The sequence below is a fragment of the Acomys russatus genome, chromosome 21 (assembly GCF_903995435.1).
Source record: "Acomys russatus chromosome 21, mAcoRus1.1, whole genome shotgun sequence".
Taxonomy (NCBI): Eukaryota; Metazoa; Chordata; class Mammalia; order Rodentia; family Muridae; genus Acomys; species Acomys russatus.
The window spans coordinates 11,774,802-11,801,689 of NC_067157.1; the positions used below are offsets into that span (position 1 = coordinate 11,774,802).

The 26,888-nt window shown below is 45.9% G+C and overlaps 1 protein-coding gene and 1 non-coding gene across 6 annotated transcripts in view; one reads left to right on the forward strand and one right to left on the reverse strand.

Moving 5' to 3' along the window:
* Fyn (FYN proto-oncogene, Src family tyrosine kinase) overlaps positions 1 to 26,888 on the reverse strand; it is a 192,833-nt gene that overhangs the window by 80,659 nt on the left and 85,286 nt on the right. For all 5 annotated transcript variants that reach the window (XM_051164531.1, XM_051164535.1, XM_051164530.1 and 2 more), the window contains one exon: positions 26,215 to 26,284. The gene's annotated coding sequence lies outside the window, so the exon portion shown is untranslated. The remainder of the gene's footprint in view (positions 1 to 26,214; positions 26,285 to 26,888) is intronic.
* On the forward strand, positions 7,508 to 7,579 carry Trnac-gca (transfer RNA cysteine (anticodon GCA)). The gene has a single exon. It is a non-coding gene; the product is annotated as a tRNA-Cys (tRNA).

Genomic DNA, 26,888 nt, shown 5'->3' on the forward strand with positions numbered 1-26,888 from the left:
GAAGGCACATCTCCCATGAAGAGATGAGGCAAGGCTACACTGATGAGGAACACTTGGTTTACTGCTAAGGAACAAGAAGTCTAAGTCTAGAGTAGGTGGGATACTCATGGCCACAGGTGGCAGGAGCCCTGAAGGCCAGGGACGGTGGTGAGTCCACTAGGTGGCATAGGGCTTGAAGAAGGAAAGAACTGGATCTGAAGCCCCCTGCGGGATGGGTCAGCTCGGACAGCAGCCTGGAGCAGGGGCATGAAGAGGAGTTCAAGTCAGTCTTGACTGGGGGGGGGGGGGGTCAGACAAGTGTGGAAAGAAAGATAGACTGCTTGTCAGTTGGTGGAATGGGACATAGACAGGAGGACTCTGTGGATTTTAAATATTCTACTGACCGCCCTGATACTTGATAAACTATTGCTAGCAAGGGAAACTTTAAAAATGTGTCAAAATAGTTTTAGGTGAAAGTCAGTTCAATTTCTATACTCTAAATCTCAGTAAATAATTGATTTTAAAAAAAGAAAAGAAAAACCACAATGAAAAAGTCTCACGGTGTGGCATACTGATGAAATACTGCTTTAGTGTCTTAGCATTTATTTGGTCTTGTCCCTCATGCAGGGGGTTCTGTGCCAGTTTCTTTTTTGATAGGAATCCTAAGTATGGATCTTCACAAACTTTGGCATCAGGTACGGCCTCTCGAGACACACTTGATGCGTGGTATATGGCCTGGGTGAGGAAGAAGTGAGTGAGGAGATTGAAAACAGCTGAAGGAGTGCCTCCACCTAGCAAATGGCACTTGGGGCATGAAATGGAGCCCTCGGCTTTTCAATAACCTTGTCAGTCTCTTAGTGGAAGACACAGAGAGCTAGCTTGGAAAGATTAAGATGAACAGTTTTGGAGAGACAAGAAACGCTGTGACAATATTAAGTCACTGGAGTAATGGGTTACAAGTGAGATGCAACAAAGGGAAACACGAGGGTGTGAACACCACCGAGAAGGTACCAAATGCAGGATGGGATATGTAGTTCAGCAGCAGCAAGTGGGGAGTATTAGCTGAAAAGTGATTTCAATTGAGTCAATTGTATACGATGGCTACTTAACAGTGTGCCTTAATGTGGCAGTTAGTGAAATACAGCATTAACTCCAGCTTCAATTAAGTTGGGGTTCCAGAAATGATGAGAAAAGTGGGTGCTTCTGATATGAACAAGGTGGGTGAAGTTACTTAATATACTAGTTGTACTTGACAGAAGAGAGGCTTTGCTGGTCAATACTGTGTCTCACCTGTAGCCTCTACTGAGCTACTGAGGCTGACAGGAAGGACAAAGAATACCCGGCCAGATTAGAAGCCGCGTGTGCCCGTTCTTAGCAAGCCTGGACTCTGAGTCTTTAAACTGCAATAATAATGCAATTTTAGGCATCAAGAAACTGACCTGTCCAAGGCGTCTACACTGCTAAGCTGTATGCAGATGCTGCACTTTCTGTCTGTGTGAAGAGGAGACTCTGTACTGAAGAGTTCTGGACCCCAACCTGGGTTTGCTTTCTTGGAGTGGGAGAGGATCCTCACCTACAGACAGAGGCAGAGCAGGGCACGCTGCCCCATGCAGAGCTCATTTCTCTAAGCGTGTGTAAACTGTGCAATTGCTACTTCCAACCATAGCACTTACCTCATGTTGGCAGATAAAGGCCAGTATCGTCTTTGTGTTTTCTGTGGGAAATACAGAAAGCCAGCCAGCATGATTTCTAAATGCAGTTCGATTTTTATTAAACAGGAAGCTTGCTGCTATCTGCTTTTTTCCTCCCCTGAGCAGGATGTTGTTTTATCTTCAGCGTGGACTCAAATGAACCTTGTCTAGGCAGAAGAACAACGGGCAAGAAGCGCAGCCTCGACTGTCACCTGCGCATCCCGAGTCATCATAATGTAATCCCCAAAGTCCCCCGGTGCAGTTGGTTGGCTTCGGCCTCGGAACAGGGTATTTTCCTGAGTGCTTGTCTTAATAATTTATCCAACAAAACATTTCTTACAACGTATTTACGTAGCCTACATGCATATACATGCATGATCTGCTCCTACATACATACGCTGCATGAATAATTCAGTAGTCTCTCAAGCCTCGACTATATACAATCTAGAACTTGTTGACGAGAGCAGTCACACTGAAGAGAGTTGAGACTATGCTAGTAAAAACTATCAGAAAAGCTGAAATGGGTTTCATTTAGAAGAGACACTTGAAGCCACCTTTAAGGAAGCAAACTCAAAAGCGGACGGGGCATTGTACAGAAGAGGATCTCTCTCCAGCAGTGGAAAGGACTGAACCAGGATCTCACATATGCTCACCTACTGCTAAGCCTACTGCTATTTAACTTGCCTCATTCTCTTGTTTCACAATTAAGACAGGATGGAAGTTCCCCAGGCCTTGAAGTCTCTACAGTCTCATCTTCCTGTACTGTCTCCCCTATATTACAGTCTGCACTTCCAGGCCTGGCTCAGAACTATTTCCTTATGACTCATTTCTAATGAGAACCTGCTGAATGTGGCAGAGGAGACCTAGACACTAAATCATGCTGCTAGAGCTTTGATGGACGGATAGAAGGTTGGACATACCAACCCTGGTTGGCCTAGATGATACCAATGTTTCTTTCAAGCATAAGCACTATGATTTTATGACACGGTTTTCCTTTTCTAAAATAGCCCATGGTGTTGAAGATAGTTAAGTAATATGAAAATAATACTCTGAGAGCAGAGCTTTTGAGAAACTAGAGTCCTGGTTGCTTAGAAGCCAAAGAAAGAAATCCATGTTCTGAGGGGAACAGGCAAGTGGTATACCCACATGAAATGCAAATCATGAGAAATACACAAACAAAATGACAGCATTCCCAGAGATTTTAACAACAACTCCTTTGGAGACTGAGGATAGAAGATATAAGGATAGAGAAGACTAATTTAATCTGATGTGCACTTATTTAGAAGCCACTCCTCTCAGACCTACTACAGAACAAATTTTATGAATCATATAAACATTTTTTGACTACTTTTTTTTGGGGAGGGGGAGTTAGAAATCCTTAGCAAAATGACAACTAAAAACTGTCACCAAAATAACAGGAACTAACAATCATTGGTCAATATATCTCAATATCAACGGACTCAATTCCCCAATAACAAGGCACAGGCTAACAGAATGGAAAGGAAAACAGGATCCATCATTCTGCAGCATACAAGAAACACATCTCAGCAACAAAGATAGACATTACCTCAAAGTAAAGGGCTGGAAAAAGGGTTTCCAGGCAAATGAGCCCAAGAAGCAAGCTGGAGTAGCCATTCTAATATCTAATAAAATAGATTTTCAATCAAAATTAACCAAAAGAGATAAGGAAGAAGACTTTATACTCATCAAAGGAAAAAAGTCCACCAAGATGATGTCTTAATTCTGAACATATATGCTCCAAATCCAAGGTCACCCACATTCGTAAAAGAACATTACTAATGCTTAAATCACACATTGAACCCCACACATTAATAGCGGGAGACTTCAACACCCCTTTCTCGCCTATGAACAGGTCATCAAGACAGAAACTAAAAAGAGAAATAATGAAACTCAGGGATGTTATGAAACAAATGGACCTAAAAAATATCTACAGAACATTCCAGCCAAACACAAAAGAATGTATCTTCTTCTCAGCACCTCAACAGATACAAGAAAACTCAAACAACACTTTGTATTTTATCAGACCACCATGGATTAACGCTGGACTTCAACAACAGACACAGAAAGTCTATAAACTCATGGAAACTGAACAACTTTCTACTCAATGATCTTTGGGTCAGGGAGGAAATAAACAAATAAAGACGTTCTACAATTCAGTGAAAATGAAGGCACAACATACCCAAGCTTATGGGACAGAAGGAAAGCAGTGCTAAGAGGAAAGCTCATAGCACTAAGAGCTATGCATGGAGAGAACTCACACTATCAATTTAAAAGCACATCTGAGAGTTCTAACACAAAAAGAAGCAAACACACCAAAGAGGAGTAGATGGCAGGGGGTAAAAAAAAAAAAAAAAAAAAAAAAAAAAATCAAACTCAGGGCTGAAATCAATAAATTTGAAACAAAGAGAAAAATACAAAGACTCAACAAAGCCAAGAGCTGGTTCTTTGAGAAAAATCAATAAGATAGACAAATCCTTAGGCAAACTAACCAAAAGGCAAAGACACAGTATCTAAATAAACAAAATCAGAAGTTAAAAGGGGGGCATAACAAGACACTGGGGAAATCCAAAGACTCATTAGGTCTTATTTCAAAAGCCTGTACTGCACAAAATTGGAAAATCTAAACGAAATGGACGATTTTCTTGATAGATACCACTTACCATTGTTGACTCCAGACCAGGTATTTAAACAGACTCATAACCCATAAGGAAACAGAAGCATTTTTTTTAACTTTTTATAACTGTGACACAAAGTACTCCACATTAAACTGTGTCAAGTCCTCTAAAGCGGTACTTGGAAAAAAATAAAAGATTAAATATAATGGAATCAGGAAACAGAAAAGGACACACACACATCCAAAAAAAACCCAATAAATTCTGAAATAAATTCAGATATACTAGAGAAAATTAATAAATCTGAAATAAATTCAGATATACTAGAGAAAATTAATAAAAAGTTTATTTGAAAAAGTTAATAAAATATGGTAAGTCAGCACAATGGACCAAGAATGCCCCAAAACTGGCACACATTAGGAACAGAATTAAAGAGTAGAGATGGAAAATAAGAGCACACTATTGCACTGCATGCCATGATGTTTGAAATGGCAATGAAATGAAGAATTTCATAGAAAAAGTCAAATATTACTTAAATAAGAAAATACCTCAAACAGTGACATTACCAGTTGAAGAACCTGATTCATTGGTTAAAATATCTACTGATTGCAGTAAAAGTCAGGCTCAGGTAGATTCACAGAGGAGGGGGAAAAAAAAAATCAGAAAACCATTTTTTGTTTTGTTTTGTTTTAAAAGAAAAACCAAACTAAAACAACACAGTAACCCATTCTCTGATTTTTACAAATGTAAAATGCCTACATAAAATCTGCCAAACTTACCCAACCATGCATAAAATATGACTACTCTGGGCTATAACAATAATGCAATTTTCACTTAATTTAATTTTATTGTGGGTCCTCATCCTCTCCTTTGTTGGAGACAGGGTCTTTATATTGTCCCCTGCTATGCACACCCAGTGGCTCTCTGAAGATGCAGCCTCTGTGTCCCATTTCCTAGACAAGCACTGAGATGCAGATGCTGCCGCCACCCACGCCTGGTTTTATACATTCTGGGGATCCAGCTGGGTCCTCACGCGTGCAGATGTTCTCCCCACTAAGCAGCTCCCGAGCCCCAGTAGCACAACTGTTCCTTAGTGTGCTGACAGAACTCAGGGCCTCACACACACTCAACAAGGGCTTAATCTTGAGTCACACACAAGCGATGGTTTAACTTTGGAGAACTGATAATACTTGCCCCTTTTATCAGATTAAAAGAGGAAAACCCTGTGATCCTAATCAGTAGATGCCAAAAAGCATTTAAATATAGTTTTAGTTCTTTGTTGTTTTTTGAAAACATAGTATCTGAGAAAAGCACAAAGGGGAATTTTCAAAAAAAAAAAAAAGAAGTAAATATACATGTATTACACACACACACACACACACACACACACACACACACACACACACACGAGACAGGCTTTCATGTGTAGTCTGGAACTTGCTATGTAGCTTCTGACTTTCAGGAAATCTGCCTCTGTCTCTCCAGTGCTGGGATTAAAAGGCGTGGGCCACCACACCCAATTTTTATTTTTAAAATATGTGTATGTGTGTTTTGTCTGTGTGTGACACAAATACAGCTGCTCACAAAGGCAAAGGTCAAAAGTACAGATCCCTCTGAGCTGGGGTTGGCTCTGAGTTGCCCTGAGGATAGGGAGAACTGAGCTCACGGAGGTCCTCTTTGCTGCTGAGCCATTTCTCCAGCCCCCAAGGGCTTTCTTCACCTCAACAAAGCACCACACTCAAGCCTGGAATGTCAGCAAGTGTCCTTCGTCTTCAGTAGGTGACCTGTGCTGTGCTGCTTCCTGAAGCCACTGCATTTACATCTCTGGTGGAATGTTACCTCAGGAGAAATAAGAGGCTGACAAGGAAGAACTGTTTATACAGAAAACCCAAGAGAACACGGACGAAGTTTGGGGATGATAAGAAGCATCAGCTAAACTGCCAACTATCACTTCAATGTGAAAAACTGTGCAGCGCTGGCCAGACAAAGTCATTTAAAAGAACACTGGCTTCTTTCTCTTGATCTTAATCTCCTGCTCTTCGCCAGCAACCTCATCCAGATAAGAGTGGGATGACAAAAACAGCTAAGAAAAACAAGTAACTTAATTACACTGTTAAAGTACGAGACATGGAGGGACCATAATTTCATGGAAGCCTTTTGAGATTCCAGTCTTTTCTATGGCTCCCATGCAAAACTCCGAGTGCTACTTATTACTAGAGTCACATGTTGAAGTTCCAGCCACCCGACCCCCACCACGGTATCTCTACCTTAAGTGAACAGCAGGACTGAGAGGGCTTAGATGGTGAAGTGCCAGATGTGTGCACATGTGGACCTAAGTCTGGGCACCCAGAATCCACACAAACGATGGGTATTGTGGCATCCATTTATAACCCCAGTGCGTGCAAGGGAAAGGGGGGTTGGGGGGGCGGGTAGGGGGGTGGGCATGGCAGAGATGAGTGGATCTCTGGAGCTCCTTGGCTAGCCAGTGTGGATGGATCCATTTGCTCCAGGTTCAGCCAGAGGCTGTTTCAAAAACTAGTAGAAACCTAGTACTTGGGGAGGGGGGGGTTTGCACAGGCAGATCTTTGTGAGTTTTTGGCCAATCTGGTAGTCTGCACAGCAAGCCCTAGGCCAGCCAGGGCTATAGAGTGACCTACTTCAAACAAAATAAAACACAACATTTAAACACACAAACAAACTATGGTGGAGGCAGGTTGCAGAAGGCTCTCAGCATTGACCTCTGGCCTACATACACACACTTCCTAGTCCACGTTCAGGTGGGTGTGGGGCGTGTTGCTAATCGGCTCAGGACAGCATACTTTAACACACCTTTCTTCCCTGAGAGGCTGGTGTACTGCAGTTCTTGATAAGTGAGAATGCAAATGAGGTTTACCAATAATAGTCACTTTCTATATTCATTTGGCTCCGAGGCAGCTATTAATTTAGTAAAAAAAAAAAAAAAGGTTATCGGAAAATTGTACATGAAGATGTTACTTTTAAAACATGTTAACAGGGGGCTGGAGACATGACTCAGTGGTTAAGAGCGCTGCCTGCTCTTCCAAAGGTCTTGAGTTCAATTCCCAGCAACCACATGGTGGCTCACGACCATCTATAATGTGATCTGGCCACAGGTGTGCGTACATGCAGGAAGAACACTCAATACGTAACAATAAATAAATATTTTAAAAAAAAAAAAAACGGCGAGGGGGTATAGCTCAGTGGTAGAGCATTTGACTGCAGATCAAGAGGTCCCTGGTTCATATCCGGGTGCCCCCTCAGAGTCTTTTCTTCACTTTAATAACTAAATAAAATTACAGTCCGTTTCAGATATGATCTTGATTCAACCCTGGGTTAAAACAGGCAAAAAGATAAAAACCATTTAAAAAACAAAACAAAACAAAACAAAACAAAAAAAACACATTAACAGCCCAAATGGCTGGAAACAACCCAAATAAATAAAACCCAAAAGACTGATTTTTTTTTTTTTTCTGTTTATCTAATTCTTAAAATCAGAAAATACAATTTTTCCTGTTCCCACTCCACTCTCTTCCTGGCAGAACACTGACATCCGAGGATGGGGTCTCATGCCCTTGCCTCACAGGCCCCAGGATGCTGCAGCCTCTGTATCTAGTCCCATCACCTACTATGGAACATTTTGTTGCTTTGGACAACATTGTTGCCATTTAGGACTTTAGCAGGCCATGTTATACACACATTTACTTGCCTGCTTTTCTCTTCAACACCTAGCTACCTAGTGTCTTCTGCATGCCAGGCACTGTGTTCCTAAGTCTCATAGTTTTCATACCCAGCTTCCCCAACTCGACTGGGTGCTCCTCTTGGCAAAAGCTGTCTGTTACAGATACCACTGCCAAATAACTTAGCAGTGTGTTCCACGTGTTTAAAAAAAAAAAAAAAAAAAAAAAAATTGAAAGTTGGAGGTGGTGGCGCACGCCTTAAATCCCAGGGAGGCAGAGGCAGGCGGATCACTGTGAGTTTGAGGACAGCCTGGTCTATAAAGTGAGTCTAGGACAGCCAAGGCTACACAGAGAAAATCTGTCTCGATAAACCAAACCAAACCAAACCACCAAAACAAAATAGTTTTTAAGAAACATTTAACTTACTTAAATGAGAAAGAGGACCAAGGCAGAGGCTGCAGGTTTCTTTTTGTCTCCTGTGTGGTCTGACTAGGGATGGTGGAAAATGCTGGCAGGGGTGGTGGGGTGTGGGGTGTGGGGAGTGTGAGGGAGGGCATGATGACTCTGGCTCCCTTAATCATGAGTGGGGCCTTATTTTTTTTTTCAGAGCTGGTGTCCAGACGAAATGAAAGAGCCACCTACATAAAAATATCCTTTTTAAATTGTAGAACACTTTAAATATGAAGTGTTAACATCCTCCTCCCATGTAGTGCCCAGCCCTCACTGTGAAAAGTTTAGTCAAACAGAAAGTGTCATTTCTTTTTGCAAGCTCCTGCTACCAGCAGCAAACAAGTAAACAAACAAAAAACCCAAATTAAAAAAACCAAACAAGAAACAAAACCCCTCACAACTTGATAATACCCAAATGGAAAATAAAAATGAGCAAGAGCCACCCAGCCAGAGAGACTAAGCAGCCCCACACTGCCTGGAGGAATCCTCTAATTGCTTCCTCACTCCCCGGCACCCTTCCAGCTGCTTACACTTAAGGAAACCCAACTACTGGGCTCCTGGCAGCTGTGGAGGACACTGTGGCAGGCAGGGACTGACAAGGACAGAAGACCCACAGGCATGGCTCAGCAGAAGGCCCAACAACAAGCTTAATGTGTGGTATGTAAAACTGAGCACACACAAGCTCTCAGGCCCTGAGAAACAATAAAAGCATCCCTGCGTGGGCAGGAACGCTGCAGAGGCCCACTCGTCCCAGCAGCCCGCCAGAGGAGCCCAGGCTGCAGTTAGGTTTCTGGAGGGGAAATGACCAGAAATGCAGGCACTCACGCTCTTCAGCATGGTGGAACTAAGCCTATGCTGGCAAGAATTCCAAGCCGCGCTCTCAGTGCTTAGAAATGCCAACCTTTGATTCCGGTCTCACTTAGATCCTGTCCCCGTCCCCTTGCCCTCTGTACAGGATTCTCACCAGCTGCTCCCAGCCCTCAGCCTTTCTGCGGTCCCACCACTCACACGCAGGCCCTTCTTAGGGAGTAACTACAGAGAAAGTATTTTTAAAAAGAAAAACCACCATCACAAACAACACACACCGAATCTTAGAGGACAGTCAGTCCATTTTCACATGCTAAAACTATGGTGTGAGGAAAGGTACGGTCACACCATCAGAGGCTGGTGGCTAAGGACCTACTAGGGCGAAGTCCTCCCCCACCCCCCATCAACATGTCAAGCCTCTGTCAGAAAAAAGTGGCACTTGTTATGAACCAGAGACAAAGCCAGCTGGATTCACAAACTTTCTTTGAGTTCAGAATTTACGATTATTCTATGAGTGAGCTCTAAAGAACCTGGGCCAATTTTCCCAAATCCCAAAAGCAGTGAGGATGGTGTTGGGACCCGTGGCCCAAACTGCTAACAAAGCTTAATGAAGGGCGAAGGTGTTTCTCTTGCCATCGTAGGAAAGCAGTCTGCCAGTGTAAATCGCAGAGTCACTTTTCCAGATCCGACTGGAATTTGCAAAGTGCAGCTGGAAGTCAGTGAGAAATGTTGTCGTCAGAAACATCTTGGTTTCCTGCTATGCCCACCATTTTGGAATTTGTAGAGACCATGGGTAGGGGTGGGGCAGGGGGGGTGGATTCTGAGGCGGCTGCTTTTGCTTTCCCAGGTGGTCCCTTCTCCCAGCAGACTGAATGGAAAACACAGGGTTCTGGGATACAAAGCTCTCTGAGGGCAATATGAGGACCACACAGGTTGCCCATTCAGGGTTTCTTTTCCCCTTCAGGAGGAAGACGCCGTCACATATTCCCCAAACTGAGCATCTCTACCTCCAACTGACACTGCCATGAAGCCAACCACATAGCAATTACTGGATACGCCAGCTCATCATCAAGAGAGAAAAGAGAAAGTGGTTGCGCTCTTGCACGCGGGAATAGCTTCAACACGTATGTTGTACGGACACAGTGTTCCTTGGACAGTGACGAAAAGGCATCATGTGGAGTCTTATGTAAGTAGCCTAAAAAGAAGCATCTTTCCTAGGTTTGGTTTAGGACTTCCCAAGAGCAGCTCAGCGAGAGAGCTTACTGGGCAGCAGGCCCACGGCGGAGCGGCCTTCCGGGAGTTCCACATCTGCACCAGGCGTCTCATTCTCCTATCTCTCCCTTGCTCTCTCTCTCTTTCCCTGTCGAAGCTGGCTCATCTGTGTCATGTGCCAGAAAGCAGCAGGACAGAAGTTCTGGAAACAGCTTTTGTCTCACCCACTGCCTGACAGTCAAGACAAACTTTGTCCTGTTGTTCTGCCCCCTACCCTCAGCAACGCCCCTGGGTGCTGCAAAGGGGCCGGGATAGCGTGGGGAATACATGCCCGCTCCAACTCACTACACGGTGGGGGGTCACACAGCCAATTTTACTTCTCAAACTAGGTTTTCCTTCTTATCTATAGAACAAAATCGAATCAGTTAAGAAATCACAGCATCAAGAAGAGCATGTGGCCTGCAGCTGGCAAAGTTAGTGCATTGGGGGGGGGGGCACGTTTATGTTACTGCTTACTACTGTAAAAGTTTCTGTGGCAAAATGGTTTAAAAAGCAAATGGCTCACTGATTTTTGTCAAGTAGAAAATAAAAATTGAATCTATTATTTCTTGTGTTTGGAAGATTTAATATGAAGCCTCTGAGGAAGTGACAGCGGTGAGGCAGTGGCTAACAATACAGAGCTGGGGTGCCCGTATCATCGCTCTCGATGGGTGCTGTAGGGAGGGGGTGCAGGGGGTGGGAGCATGGCTGGGTAATCTGTGAAAGCTCCCCAGGTAATTTGGTTCAGTCCAGGGTGAGAACCTCTGTGCTGGCAGAAAGTGCAGAAACCACACTTTCCAGCATATTAATTGTGAGAATCAATACTTTGCATAACGCGAAGCTGGGCCTCCAGCGAACCTGCAGGCCGATGACACAGAGTGGAGCCTCTGACTTAGAATAAAAACTGCTCTCAGGTGAACAGCCTCCCTCTCTTAAGTCACGGGTAGGCGAGCGAGGCGCCCAACTGGCTTCTCAATGTTCCTTCAGTGGCTGTCAGACTGAGGGACCTGGAGAACACGGACAGTGTTACACATGGAAACACGCCGTGCCCTTTACAACACGCTGCCACCCTCTTGTCCTGGTCCCCAATTCCTTTCTTTCCTGTGAAGCTTCATTCTCTCCTCTCCCGTCACTGGCCTCTGAAGAAGGCATGGAAAGGGCTGTGAGGAAGAGAGCAAGAGATGTAACCATACAGGGGAGCCCTCTCCCAGGAGCAGAAGCTGTCTTTGTGGGATGGGGTCACACAGACGCAGCTTGACTGGGTGGGCCACCACAGAGACCAGGACCATCAGCAATTCTGTGGACTCCCAGATAAGGCAAGGGGTGAAAGAAAGTTGCCAACAGAAGGTTCCCAATCGAGAGAACTTTGCACATGTACACACAGTCAGTCAGCGGAGAGGTTTTATATCTGTAGATGGTGGAGTGAATCCTGTCCCCTTAGAATTCACGGTGTCTCAAGGTGACTCTATTTGGAAATAGAGATTTTTCAAAGAGGTAATTAAGGTTAAATAAGGTCACAGAGGGGTAGGAATACTGGAATATAGCTCAATCCACAGAGTGCTTACCCATGATGCACAAGGTTTTCCCCAACACCATGGATGACCGGATATGTCAGTGCATGGCTGCGTCCCAGCATGTGGGAGGGGAGGCAGAAGAATCGAAAGTTCAAGACCATCCTGTGCCTTACTGGGAGCTCCAGGCAAGCCAGACTGTTTATTTGTTTGTTTGTTTTGGGGGGTTGTTTTTGTCTGTTTTATTTTTGTTGTTGTTTTTCAAGGTAGGGTTTCTCTGGGTAGCCCTGGCTGTCCTGGAACTAGCTCTGTAGACCAGGCTGGCCTCTAACTCAGAGGTTCTCTCATTTCTGCCTCCTGAGTGCAGGAATTAAAGGCTTGTGCCATCACCACTCAGGCTTTGTTTTCTTTTGAAGTTGTACTTTATTCACTTTCTAAAACAAAACAAAACAAAAACAACAAAACTAAATAAATAAAACAAGAGGAACAATCCTGACTTAGACCTGATACTGTGGAGAATGTGGCAAGACTGTTGCAAACTCAAGGCCAGCCTGGGCTACATAGTGAGACAGACAAAATTAAACAAAACAGAGCAAACCTAAGAAGCACTATCAGATCACAGTAGGGATTCAATGTTTACTACTTGGTTAGTGCCACAGTTATGTGAAGAGCACAGACTGAGAGATGAACTCTAGCGCCCCATATTTCACCACCTCCTCTTGGTGGGGAGCCCTGGTGGCACTCAAAGAAAGAATAAGCAAGCTACCAAGATGAGACTTCATAGCCTATGACCATATAGTGGGGGAGGAGGTCCCCCTTGGTCACAGACCTAGGGGAGGGGAATAGGGTGATAGCGGAAGGGAGGGAGGAATGGGAGGATGTAAGTGATGGGATAACAAGGAAGTTGTAATCTGAATAAACTAATAAAAAAAATGAATTTACAATGGGAACTAGGGGGGGAAAAAAGAAGAAGTGCTATGAGAGCAAGAAATAACAGCCAGTGTGGACATCTAGAAAGAGCCATGTGAGGACACAAGAGGCCTTTGCCATCTATCTACAAGCCAAGGAGACGAAACTACAGGTGTTGGCATGTTGATTTCAGACTTCTAGCATCCACTGTGAGAAATCTATTTCTGCTGCTTAAGTCCCCTTGCTCCTCAGCCTCAGGCGTTTTGTTATAGCTCCCTGAGCTAATATTCCAAAGGTCTCCTTGATGGAAACAAGCCTCTGGAAGTGACCCGTACTTGCTTCTCTGACTGCGCTGAAGGTCCTAGAACACATTACGCTCATTGTTTTAGTTATTGTTTTCAGCAGCCATTATGAAAAAGAAATAGCGTGGGACACGGGAGGTGCTTTTTTCTAGCCTGATGGATCATGAAGCAGATGTCATTTAAAGTAAGTGTGGGTACTGGGAACTAAACCTGGGTCCTCTGCAAAAGCCAACAGAGATCTTAACAGCTGAGCCATTGTTTTCCCCAGCTCCCCAGAAGAACTCACGAGAGGTGGGGCGGGGGCGGTCTTGAAGCCTGGTGAGGGCACAGGGGTGTTACGGTCTGCTGCTGGACTGCATATGCAGTCTAACAGTTGATTGTGGTGGAGAGGCTGCCGGACAGAAATCACAGGAGGCCCAGAATAATGCTTAGGGTGCATAGGCCTTTCCAAGGCAGAGAGCAGGGCCAAGGCTGACTGGATTAGGTCTGAAAAAAAGAGAATGGTGAGACTGACACAGGAAGAGTAAAGAGAGTGACTGTGTATTAGCACATTTCTTATCTTCTTTAATCTGTGAAGCAACAGCCATTTCGGATGGTGAGGAAACCAGGGTTCACAGAGGGAAAGCATCTCCCCATGACCCCACAGATACTCTGCTTCAAACACACACCTAGGACCAAAGAGGATGCCCTGTCCACTATTCTGTTTAAGCCCCAACCTAGGCTGGAGAGATGGCTCAGCAGGTAAGAGCACTGGCTGCTCTTTCAGAGGACCCAGGTTCAACTCAATTCAATTTATTGAAGATAAAAATCAGGTTAGAAGTAACAATTAATGCTCCTAAAATAAGGAAATGACATGTTCTTCACCTTGTGGTGCCTTAACAACTTGGGTTCTATGGTTTCTCTGTGAATACGTCCTGAGGGCTCCAATGTGTGCAGGGTGTGTGTGTTTGTGTTTGCATATGAGCATGTGGGGGGGTTCTCCTGCTCCCACTTTGCTCTATAAGTACATTGCTATCACAAGTTTCACACACACAGTAATTACAGGATATTATCCTTATCCATTAGATAAATCCATCTGTGCGTGCACCAGGTCTGACTGCCCCCTGACTTCCCAGGACAGTGAATGACTGTTCTAACCATGCACTCTAGGTGCAGACTCCAGAGGGTTTGAGAGTCAAGATAGCCCCTGTCGTGGTGGGTGCTAAAGTCTGAAACACACACACAGATTTTAGGACAAGTTTGTCAAGGTACAGGCTCCTCACAGCTCCAGTCTCCCTCAGATGAATACATACAACTGAGTCAGGGCCAGTGGTCCCTACACTCTTATCTGTGCCCAGTTCCCAGGACACCAACTGGGACATTTTCTCTCTCCTCAGGAGATTCTAAGAAAGGCTCCAGGTCTATGGGAACTTAAGTAAATGTTGTCTAACCAAAGCCTTTGCTATTCTCTTTCCCCTGCTTGGGCCCCCCTCCACTAACTATTAATATAATGTGCAAAACTAAATAGTTTTACTCAGGAATATCTCTGAAAACTAAACCTAGGAACCAAGACACTTGTCAAGAGTCAGCGATGAACTCTAGCTACTTAGTAGAAACTCACTAAAAGACATAAAGATGGCTTCAACCCAGAAATAAGAAATGAGTAGTGCGTGTGCACGCTTATGTGTGCGCACACACGCGCTGCTTCAGGGAAGGGGTGGGTAAGAAGGGAGGCCTTTCATGCTGTTCTGATTTCAGATCACCTTACACCTAAAGCAATTTAAATGGCAGCTTTCAGGCAATCTGGGAGAGTAAGAGTCATACCAAGTTACCACCTCAATAACCCAACACGGAGGGAATCAGGAGAACCCGCCTATCCCGGGGGCGAGGGGCTGGTCTGGATGCCACTCTTCCTTCAGCTGCTGCATGACCTCAGAAAAGACACTGCTGGTTTATCCTGCATGCCACTGAGAGTGGGGGAAGATGTGGGTCTGGGCTCCAATTAAGAATATGAAGGGGCTGGAGAGATGGTTCAGTAGTAAAGGGCACTGACTGCTGTTCTAGAGGACTGGGGTTCAAATCCCAGTACCCACATGCAGCTCACAACTGTCTGTAACCCCAAGATCCAACACTCTTACATAGACATACGTGCAGGCAAAATACCAACGCACATAAAATAAAGGTAAATAAACTTTTAAAAAAGAGCATGAAACAAGCAGGGTGGTGCTGGCGCATGCCTTTAATCCCAGCACTCAGGGAGGCAGAAGCAGGTGGATCTCTGTGAGTTCGAGGCCAGCCTAACCTACAGAAGGAGTTCCAGGACAGCCAAGGCTACACAGAGAAACTCTGTAACTCTGTCTCAAAACAAAACAAAACAAAAAGAATATGAAACAATCGTTTCCCGATCCAAAATCATGTATGCAGTGAAGCTCACTGCACAGACCCCAGGCTGCTTGTCCTCATTCTCTGGCCAGCCTCCTCCCCACACTGGAGCCATGGTCTAATAGTTCATGCAATGGGGTCAGCAAGGACCTGACAGCTGGAAGACACAGAACCTGGCCATTTCTAATGTTCTAAATGGTTCTGATATGCTGGGGAAATATTTGACCAGTCAAAACAAAACACTGGGCTGGGGAGATGGCTGTGCAGGCATGAGGTCCTGAGTTAGGATCCCCAACAACCATATAGAAGCTGGGTACCGGAACATATCTGTAGCCCAGGGCTGGGAGTGTGCAGGCCCATCGCCAGGGCTCACTGGCCTTCTTGCAAGGCCACAGGTCCAGTCTTACAATACCATCCCCTCAAAGGAAACATTTGACACATACACATGATAACTATGTGTTCTAGGATATCTCTGAGAAACTACTAAATAATAAACATTTAAGGAATCTATTAGTTAGGAAGGGTCTTTAAGAAAGAACACATTATAACATCAACTTGGTCTTGGGGGAAAAATGTCATCAAGTTAATTCTGAGAAAAAGAGAGTCATGGAAACTACCACGGAGAAAGCAGAGCTATGCTCCAGCACGCACCAGCACTTCCAGGCAGTGGCCTCCCTGGCTGCCTGGGTGAAGGCAAACTGCTGAGCTGGCAGTCCTGGCCACACTAGCATCTCCCTGTAATTAGAGTGCCAGGAGAAAATGGCATGAGGAGGAGAGAGAGATGTGGCCTCAACCTCGGGGGAGGCAAGAGCACTGATTAGGCTTCTCTGGGCAGATTCAAGTGAAAGAACCAGCTGCGGTGACCTTGGACTGCCCAGGAATGCAGCCAGGTGTCACCATGAGCACACCTGAAATGCGACTCCCTCAGAGGGAGGCATGCTGGAAGCAAGAGTAAGTAAGACACACCGATTTCAAAGACGCAGTCTATACAGGTCATAGGGCAAACAATAACATTTTAGGTATATACTGGGTTAAAAAACGGCCAAGGCTACACAGAGAACCCCTGTCTCAAAAACAATAAACCAACCCACAAAAACCAAGCTTACTGGTTTCTTTTTACTTTTTTTTTTTTTTTTTTTTTAAAGCCTGGTGATGAGCAAACGATTTAGTCTTTCTGTTGGATTTCTACTGCTGGTTCAGCCCGTAGCTGCTTCTCTGCTGAGTCAGAGCTAGTGGTGGGACATGGCTCCAAGAAGGCTCGGGTGGTCTGAAGAGCCACTGTGAGCCACAAGATGACCTGTCAGGTAACACGTTCCGGTTGCTGCTGGCCAGCAGACAGTTCCCACTTCAGGAAGCAGGAAGGTGATGTGTCTGATCTGCAAGGCGCTGCCCTCTGTGCCTAGAGGGTGGTTCATCTGATAAAAGGGAGAAGGACAAGTTCTCCCACAATAAAGGAACTGACGGGAGCTCTGTGTCTGTGCCACCGCCTCCACTCCAAATAGGGTAATTGTAGAATAAGCTAGGATGAACCTCATAAATTTTGTTCTCAGCCAGGAGCCTCCTGGAAGCTATTTATCTTTTCCATCTGCCCTGGTCCTTTCATAGACACACACTTACCGATGTTCCTGTGTTGTGTGCACAGTGATGTACACAGAAAGACAAGTGAGCAGAAAATGGGCAAAAGCAAGACTTAGGGAAGTTTGGAAGGAAAAAATCCCATGATATTCAAAAGTCGCATAAGACACATCTTCTGTGCTTTTAACCTACCAATCAGAAATCTAAGGCTTTGTTTTTTGTTTTGTTTTGTTTTTTCTTTTTTGAGACAAGGTTTCTGTGTGTAATGGTCCTGGCTGTCCTCAAGCTCATAAAGATCCACCTGCCTCTGTCTCCCCAATGCTGGGATTAAAGACATGTGCAACCACGCCCGGCCTAAGACTTTGATTTAAGGAAATTCAATGTCTTAGCATATTAAATAATCCAGTTAGATAATGCTTTTGTGAAACTCCCTTCTTTGCAAATTCAACAACCTGTAAGTCAAAACAGTATCAGTTTTATTCTGATATAATAGTTTCTTAAATGGAGAAGAAAATGTTTAAAAACAAGCGTTCAAACAACCATGAAAAAATTACATTTGTAAACAGAGCCCACCATAGGGCTGCCTTAGCCAGCAGTGGTGCTGGTATCCGCAGGGGCTCAGCTCCGAAACTTCAAATGAACACAGCAATGATGTATCCTGACATCAAGATGGAAGTCCACAGATCCAGACCCCCAGCAGTGTCACAGTGCCTGCTCCTCAGGTCTGTACTGCTCCAGCAGTTTGGGGACCTTCCCAGACAGGCAGGATCAACTGCAGAGTGGGAAACACAGGCAGGGGGGATCCTGGGCCTGGAGGTGGAAAACACAGGCAGAGGGGACCCTAGGCATGGAGGTAGGAAACACAGGCAGAGGGGACCCCCAGGCATGGAGGTGGGAAACACAGGCAGGGGGGATCCTGGGCATAGAGGTGGGAAACACAGGCAGGGGGGGATCCTGGGCATAGAGGTGGGAAACACAGGCAGGGGGGATCCTGGGCATAGAGGTGGGAAACACAGGCAGAGGGGATCCTGGGCCTGGAGGTGGGAAACACAGGCAGAGGGGACCCCAGGCATGGAGGTGGGAAACACAGGCAGGGGGGATCCTGGGCCTGGAGGTGGGAAACACAGGCAGGGGGGAATCCTGGGTCTGGAGGTGGAAAACACAGGCAGGGGTGATCCTGGGCCTGGAGGTGGGAAACACAGGCAGGGGGATCCTGGGCCTGGAGGCACTGAAAGATCCTGGTTAAGCATGACAGGAAGAGAGGGGTGGCTTGGTTTGAGTCCCACCGCTCTGCCTTCATGACCTTTGCAAGTTACTTCAGCCGTCTCAACTGTGTGACAGAAGAAAGTGAAAGAAATTCTACACGGGAATCTGAGACATTTAGCTTATGAGAAGCGCTCTGCAGAAGTTACTCCTCTGCACTGCTGAAGGCAAAGAGAAAACTGTAGTACAATCTGTTATTGCAATAAACTCTAGCTGACTACCACAGAAATCAAACATGAAGACATTTATCATATGACACAGAGAATTCAGGATGAGAAAAAGCAAAAGTTATCAGGCAGTCTTTCTTCTAAAATAACGGCGGATCCCTGCCAAGATCGTCCTGATCCTCACGCCACCACATCAGAGAAGGCTAGGGCCAACGACAGAAGACAAGCGGGCATCACCAGCCCAGTGGTCTGATACCCTACTAGACACAAGATATCACTTAGGACACATTCTTCATGAAAAGTGTTTAATCTCGATTTGAATAGCAAGCCTCCAGATCTGATGTTTTCTTAGGAAGAGAAGAACAGGTTAAAGCACACCATGAAGAAACAGACAAGACCAGAGTGTGGGGTGTTTGAGAGGAGGAGGCAGGCAGATCCCTGAGTTCGAGGCAACCTTGATCTAAATAGTGAGTTTCAGGCTGCCCAGGGCCTCACAGTAAGGTGGGCTCATCTCAAAAGATAGAATGAAGAATTCTGGGTAAATGGGGACAACATTTGGGGGGGGGGTGGAGGGGAGAGGAAATCGAGGACACTGTGCTGGATATAATAAGCACTGCTGTGACTCAGGAAAGTGCTGTCTTTCTTAGCTTAGACATGGTATAATCATTAGAACTGAAACACCAAGACATTTGCCGTCTCTAGATGGCTTAGAAAACAAGATATATTTAACCTTCATACGTGATTGGAAGAGAGTAAAGCAAAGATAGTAGAGCAAATGGTAACTTGAAGCAAAAGACTTGAAGGTGGTTGTTTCATCACTTACTCTACTGACTAGTAGGTTCGACGGTTTTCAAAGATAAAAAGTTTGGGTGCTGGAGAGATAGTACATCAGATCAGAGCACGCGCTGCTCCTCCAGAGGACCTGAGCTCTATCCCCAGCACCCACGTCAGGTGCCTCACAACCACCTGTAACTCCAGCTGCTCCAGGGGCTCCTACAGCTCTGGCCTCTCTACACCTGCACTCACATAATGGACACACAGACACAGAAAGATACATAGTTAAGCATAATAAATATGAAATAAGTATTAAAAGTTTGGTAAGAAAGGCCGAAAGAAAAAAAAAAAAAAAAAAAAAAAAAAAACACCACCAGCAAAGCAAAAAACAAACAAACAAAAAACCCCAAAACAAACAAAAACCCAAAACAAAAAACAACCATCACCTCCAAACACAGGAGAAAGTGAGGTGGGAGCTGATACTACCAGCACTGGCCCCTGTGAGAAGCTGTCCACACTGACATGCAGGTGAGATTCCTTTCATGCGTTCTCATTCAATATTTAATTTTATCACTTGAACAGATTTGGGTGTGTTCACTCAGGCCAACACATCCTTTCAACCTCCTTGCTGGTGGACACCTAAACCAGGCATGAAATAAAGCTCTATCAGCAGGAGGTGCTAATCCTCCAGACAGGATGAAGCCTCGGACCAAAGCCCAAACTCAGGGCGGTGGCACCGACATCTCTATCAGGACGCCTTCCTAGATTTATTTTTGTTTTTTAAAGTGTGTGCACGCGTGTGTCTGTCTGCCTGTCTGTCTGTCTGTGTGTCCATGGAATCTGGGGCTGCAGGTGGTTGTGAGTTGACCAAGAAGGGTGTCAGTAGCAGAACCTGGGGGCTCAGGAAGAACAAGGAAAGACTTTTAACCACCTGTCAGGATGATTTCAAGCTGTAAGATTAGATAAAGTCTGTGGGTGGAGCCTCTTACTGGACTCTTATCCTCCCCCCAGAGGAAGGGCCCATTCTCCCATGCTGGGCAGTGATGGAGGAAGGGCACGTACAGGGGACTGACGGTCCATGCCAGTGTCAGTGAATCTGTGACCGTGAACAGCATGCCGCACTGAGTTCTAGTGCACAGAGCCACAACAGTCTGCAGAACAGCCAACGGGAGCCCACGTCTAGCATTCCCAGGGAAGCAGGAAAAAGAACCCCGATGCCTTCAACCCAGATGGCTACAGGGGATTGGAGTCCAATTCTGAGTGTGCATCTGCCTCCACTGTGTGTTTGTTGTACAGCGCCGAACTGTGCTTCAAGGCACGGTGCTATAGATGCCGTGACAGAGACACTCTTTCCCAGGCTCTGAAGGCCATCCTTGGACCACTCCCTATCAACAGTGCCTGCAACTTTTCGGAGGACAACAAACACTCCCACACAGTACCAAAAGCCCCCGCCTAAACAGGCAAACTCGGGAGCCTCCGATTCTACCTGGTGATATGACTCCATCACCGAGGAACTAGTTTGGGAGGATCAAATGCTTTGTGGCTCTTTATAAACTTAAAAGAGTTCTCTGAATGGCATCCAGATACACAGCCTCACTGGCAAAGCCAAGGTGGGTGGGGCTGGCCAGCTGGATCACAGGTGGCTCCATTACATACAGTCTTTTCAAACCAAACACTGGCACACAGGGCAGCTTCTCAGTCTCAGCTCACCAGTAGGTGAGCAGTGAGGGCTTCTCTCTGTTGTTGCATATTAAAGCCACACTGTGGCGTGAGTGCTAGAGCGAGGGCAGATGGCAAAGCTACTGTAGATGAGCAGCTCCGTGGGATCTGGTTCAGGATGTTGCCAAAACTATCCTGGAGTGCCGATGACAGCTGCCTTGGTGAGCAAGTGTAAAGGGGTGATTGTGATGGCTTCAGCTATCAGGATGTCAAGACAATGCAGAAGATGGCGCCCTGCCCTCCTATGCACAGGCTGGTTTTCAACATTGACTACTTTAGACATCTCTTTACTCTCTAGCACAACGCTCTTGAGAGGGAATCTTGGAAGCCGGGCCAGACTGCAACTCACAAAAGTCTCTCGAGAAGCACAAGCAAGCTCTGAGCAAAAGCTGAGATGGAGCGGAGAATCTCAGCTGCCTTTGAACCTTCTGGAGTCCGTCTCAGCAGGAGGCCACGCCCCTGCTTGAGAGGCCCAAGAAGCTTCACTGTAAAACAAACTGCACCCTGGTCCCTTTCTGGAAACTCCTCCGATAAAAGGTTGCCTCCAACCCTACTGATGCTTCCTTCTTGCTCTCCCCTAGCCTTCATGAGTCAAGATGCAAGTAAGGTGCCTCTGCCCTCAGGACTGGCCAGTGCTTGGGGTTGCAGGACTGTCCCTGTTTATCTATATCTCTGCTCTCGTACACCATGTAAACGACAAGCTGGCTTCATTATGCCATGCGATTTCTCTCTTTATCAATCGTTTTTAATTAGGCCTAGAAAATGCTGACATCCCCTTTTGTGAGGCTGCAATAGGCTGTGAACAGGAGGCAGAATCAGTTAGAGATGCGTCTGGAAGATCAAGAGAAAACAGATGCCCACTCCAGACCACAGGCCATTGGGAAGGAGCACTGATGCTCTGAAATGACCCATGGCAGGGGTCTGGAACTGAAACCATAAACAGAGTTTCCTCACAGACACTTGCCCCTAAAGCACAGTGTTTTTACAGCCTCTCTCAACTCTGTTTACCTTCCAGACTTCTGTTCATTCCTCCAAACTCCATTCATTCATCTTACAGACATGAACTGACATCACTGAAGTCCCTAAATCTCTGGGCCTGGCCAACCGAGACGACGCTTTCGTCCTTTTTGTCCGGCTTTCCAGAACACATTCCCACCACATTCGTGTGAGAGGAGAGAAAGGATCATAAGGCTGAAAGAACATCATACCAGAGGTTTTGGTAAGAACATATTCATGTCCTTAGCAAGTGCCACACCCTTCCTGGGAAGATATTACTGGCCTGAGGAGCTGGGTTAGTGTAACCTAAAATATACAACGCAAAAAGCACAACTAGCCTCCCAAAATAGGACCTATAATTACATAAAGTCTTTTCAAGAGAATTGTTCCGTAGCACAGCTTGACATATGTCGCTTTGATCTCCCAGCTTCAGCAAATGCAGCCATACTGGGCTACCACAGTGCTCAGCACCTCCCATTGAAGCCAGATTGCGGTGTCACTAGCAAACGGATGCACATAAACAACCCTGTGTGCAAAAAACACTTAACCTCAATCATCTTCAATGAGATTCCTCTCCTCCCTGAGCACAGTTTCATCACACCACAATCACTACCCTTAATTCAAAATGAAGCACCAGCTTGGACTGCAATGCCATTTCATCTGCAGACAAACACACTGAGGAAGCTGGGGCCTGGTACAGGAGATGGCTTCTTCTGTGTAGATGCTGAGGTCATGGTCACACTGTGAGGACCTCCCTTTCCTCCTGTGGACCATCACTCAGCATGGCTTGTCTGTCTGAACTCATTTAGATCTGCTTTTGCTTGGAGTCAGGGGTAACGAAAGAGTCATCACAGGCCTTTCTCTCTCTCTGTGTGTGTGTGTGTGTGTGTGTGTGTAACTAGACTTAAAAATGTAAACTCTCAAGAAAACAGGCACTTCAGACATTTTACTGGCTCCAACACCAGTTTCTCGGTCTCAGCACCACTGACACCTGGGGTCATTTTCTGGGCGTGTGCAAATGTACAGTTCTATACCCAGCAGGGCAGTTAGCACTATTTCTGACATCACTAATGCCCTCTAGGAAGGCAAAATGACCGGAGATGAGGCCACTGGGTTTCATCTTTCACTGCATTTACCTCTCACCCTGATATGGCCCAGAGGGGAGGGAGAATCTTGGTTTCTCGAGGTAGTCACATGTTGTAGCTTTAAGAATCTTAAACTTCTTGTCTCGTGATGAAGAATCAGAACCTGAGAAACACATGTGTCTCAAAAGATTCATACATTGCACTCCCACTGTGTCAGCTGAAAAGCGCCAAGGCCGGCTTTCCTCAGCACACGGAATAGCATGCACGTGCTGCTCTGAGTGTCTGGACAGCTCAGCTCCTTTCAAGAGCTCCGTTCTCAGGGGGCCACTCAAATCAAAGGCTGCATGACCCACCACTCAGTACTGAGGTGCTCAGTACTGAGAGTGCCAGCTGAGATGGGGTGTAGGACCGGGCGTCTGCGAACATCTACAGAGGCCAGGCATTGTTCTCAGCCAGATCCTGACAGGTACAGCGCTGGGCATGAGCAAGAGGGGGAACTGCAAAGCAGGAGCCTCTTCTAAGACCTTCATGAGAGGGGGTGGGACATGGATGCAACCCTGGAGGAAAGAATATAAGAAGGCAGGGAAGCGTAGCTCATAGTCGAGAGCGCAGCAGAGGAGGTCTGCTGTATCGGAGACCGAGTGACCTACCTAGGTTCACCACACCACTTCCCTGGCCAGCACTGTGGTGGCAAGAGGGCTCAGCCTAGGTCCTGGAGGGCTCAGCCTGGGTCCCAGTCCTTATAAAGGCCAACGGGAGGAGTAGGCTGTTTCTCTTTCTTCCAACTCTCCCTCATCCCACTTTGTTTTTAACACGTTGAGATGTCGGTCCTTTGCCTAAGAGCCCATTCTGTGCATCTTTCATTCACACACAACAGAATTCAGTCTCTTTACAGTTCTGAGAGTTTCCACGGAAGCCTACAGTTGTATAAGCAGCACCACAATTATGATGTGGAGCGACATGATCAATCTTTGCAAGCAACTCCCTTATGTCCCGTAATTGTTTATTATTTCATTTTTCATTAAGGCAAAACATCTGGGTGCGGCCCAATGATTTGATGCACGTATGCAGTGTCTAATGATCAAACCAGAGTAAGGTGATTCCCAGCTCCTCACAAGTGAACACTTCTACGTGCTTGGGACTTTTGTGGTCTTTTCCCAGTCATTGTGAAATTAAGTCCCGTATTGTTATAATCAATACTTCCCTCGTGGGCTTGAGGACGCCAGGCCTACTCCCGTCAGTCTCACTGTTTCATGCTGCTGTAGACAAGGTCCTCCTTATCTCTGAGAAGACCTGTACTCCTGGCCAGAAATGCTGCTGAAGAGACTGTTTGGCTCTTTAGAGATTATCATAGAGACTCCTGAGGCCGTGTCCATGTCCTTGACTCACAAAACAGACATGTGACCTGAACATCAGCACTCTGCAGTGACAAGACTGATTCTCCCCAAACACAGGTAAAGACTTCAACCCAAAGCCAGTGTTAGTTCAATAATGGGGTCTCTGTGAAGGGTCATATCCCTGGTGTGTGTGTGTTGTGTGTATGTATGGTGTGTGTGTATGGTGTGTGTATGTATGGTATGTGTGTTGTGTGTGTGTTATGGTGTGTGTGTATATGTGTGTATGTGTGTGTGTGTGTGTTGTGTGTATGTATGTGTGTGTGTGTTGTGTGTATGTATGGTATGTGTGTTGTGTGTGTGTTATGGTGTGTGTGCGGGTGTGTGTGGTGTGTGTATGTATGGTATGTGTTGTGTGTGTGTTATGGTGTGTGTATGTGTGTGTGTATGTATGTGTGTGTGTTGTGTGTATGTATGGTATGTGTGTTGTGTGTGTGTTATGGTGTGTGTGTATGTATGTGTGTGTGTGTTGTGTGTATGTATGGTGTGTGTGTGTTATGGTGTGTGTGTGTTATGGTGTGTGTGTATGTATGTGTGTGTTGTGTGTATGTATGGTATGTGTGTTGTGTGTGTGTGTGGTATGTGTATATACATGGGGTGTGTGTGTGTGTGTGTGTGTGTGTGTGTATGGTACACTTGTGTATGTGTCCCGGAGTTTCGCCCTACCACCCGAATGCGCAGTCTCGGTACTTTCCCCTCTCCACGGCGCGACCTCATTTGGTTGCAACGGTGACAGGAAGAGGCCAAGTTAGCTGTGCTTGTCAGAGGACGGGCTTCCGGAGGTTCCAGAAGGGGGCCCAAATCACACGGGGACCCCCACTACAGCTCCTTATGGAGTAAATGATGGAGGCGTGGCCATGGGGACCGCTGTGAAGTCACATGTGTGTGGGCAACCCATCTCTCAAGTCTACCTGCTGAAAACATGCACCTTGCAGGGGGCTTATCTTCAGTGGCGAATGTTGTCCCCAAACAAAAAGGCTCTGTTCTGAAACACGCCTGCTGCGGAACACATACTAGGCCCCAGCATTACTCAGCTCACTTACTCCCCTGACAGTCCGTGAAGTGGGAAGGATCAAAGGCTTCGGTTTACAGGAAACCCTGAGACATGGGGAGGCGGGAAGCTGACCAATGGGCACAATGCGCTTACCCTGGACCCCTTGGCTCCAAGGCTGCCTCCTCACTGGCACCACCGGGTCAGGAGCTGCTGCTGCCCCCGCTCCTCGGAAGCTACCCTGCTCCCCTCATTTCATTCCCCACTCTTCACGCAGCTGAGCTCTCTCTTTCAACACGTTGCAGGCCATTTTGAACTCCTGGCTTTGGAGACGTTATTCTTTTACTCTGTGAGTTTATTACTCTTACCATACAGCTGGCTTAGGACATACACTAAATTTGCCAAGGGTGTCCCTGACCCTGCACCTGAGCTTTCCCAAATACAGACTTACTAGGTTTTTCAAAAATCCCGTATCACTTAATAACATTAGTTTTAACAAGAAAGACGGGCATACTGTCAGAAAACACCAATTTGGAGCCACATTTAATTAAAACCTTCCATTTGCAGTTTAGAGCGGATTTGACGGATGCACACAAGCAGGGCTGGGGCTTCCCCGCCATCGACAACTAAGTGTGTTAGAAATAAATGTGACAACACTTACCCAAATTTCCACCAACTATCACAGACTTTATACACACGACATGTCTTCTAAACCACCGGCAGGACTGACTCTGAAAAAACAATGCAAACAAATACCTTATTCACAATGCGCTTTATTTAATCCACCTGGGGCTCTCTGTTGCTGCCTCTTCACCATGTGGGGCACCCATCCACACAGCACACTCCCTACCAGCTGCCCCTTTGCTTTGCACAGGAAAATGAAACCAGATTGCGAATTATCTTAGCATACAATAATAAGGGGAGAAAAATTGTTAGCAACTGAGTCAGTCAGAAACTGCACTTACAAATATGAGAACCTCCAATCCTTGAAAACAAGCAAAGGTAAGAGAGCAATGGAAATAAATATCTGAGATTAAACTGGCAACATTCTGCCCTAAACTGATTCCTCCCCCTCCTATTATCACACTTTTCCTTCTGCCTAGTTCTGGGGGGGTCCCAGGCTACTTTCCTCTCTCTTCTTTAGTAGAGCTAAGCTTACTACCTGTAAAATAGAAATTGTGGTAACCAGCTTCACAGCGCTGTCATTATTGGTTTTTGTTTGTTTGTTGTTTTGTTTTGCTTTTTAGGTTTTTCGAGTCAGGGTTTCTCTTGGACTCACTTTTGTAGACCAGGTTGGCCTCAAACTCACAGCAATCCGCCTGCCTCTGCCTCCCA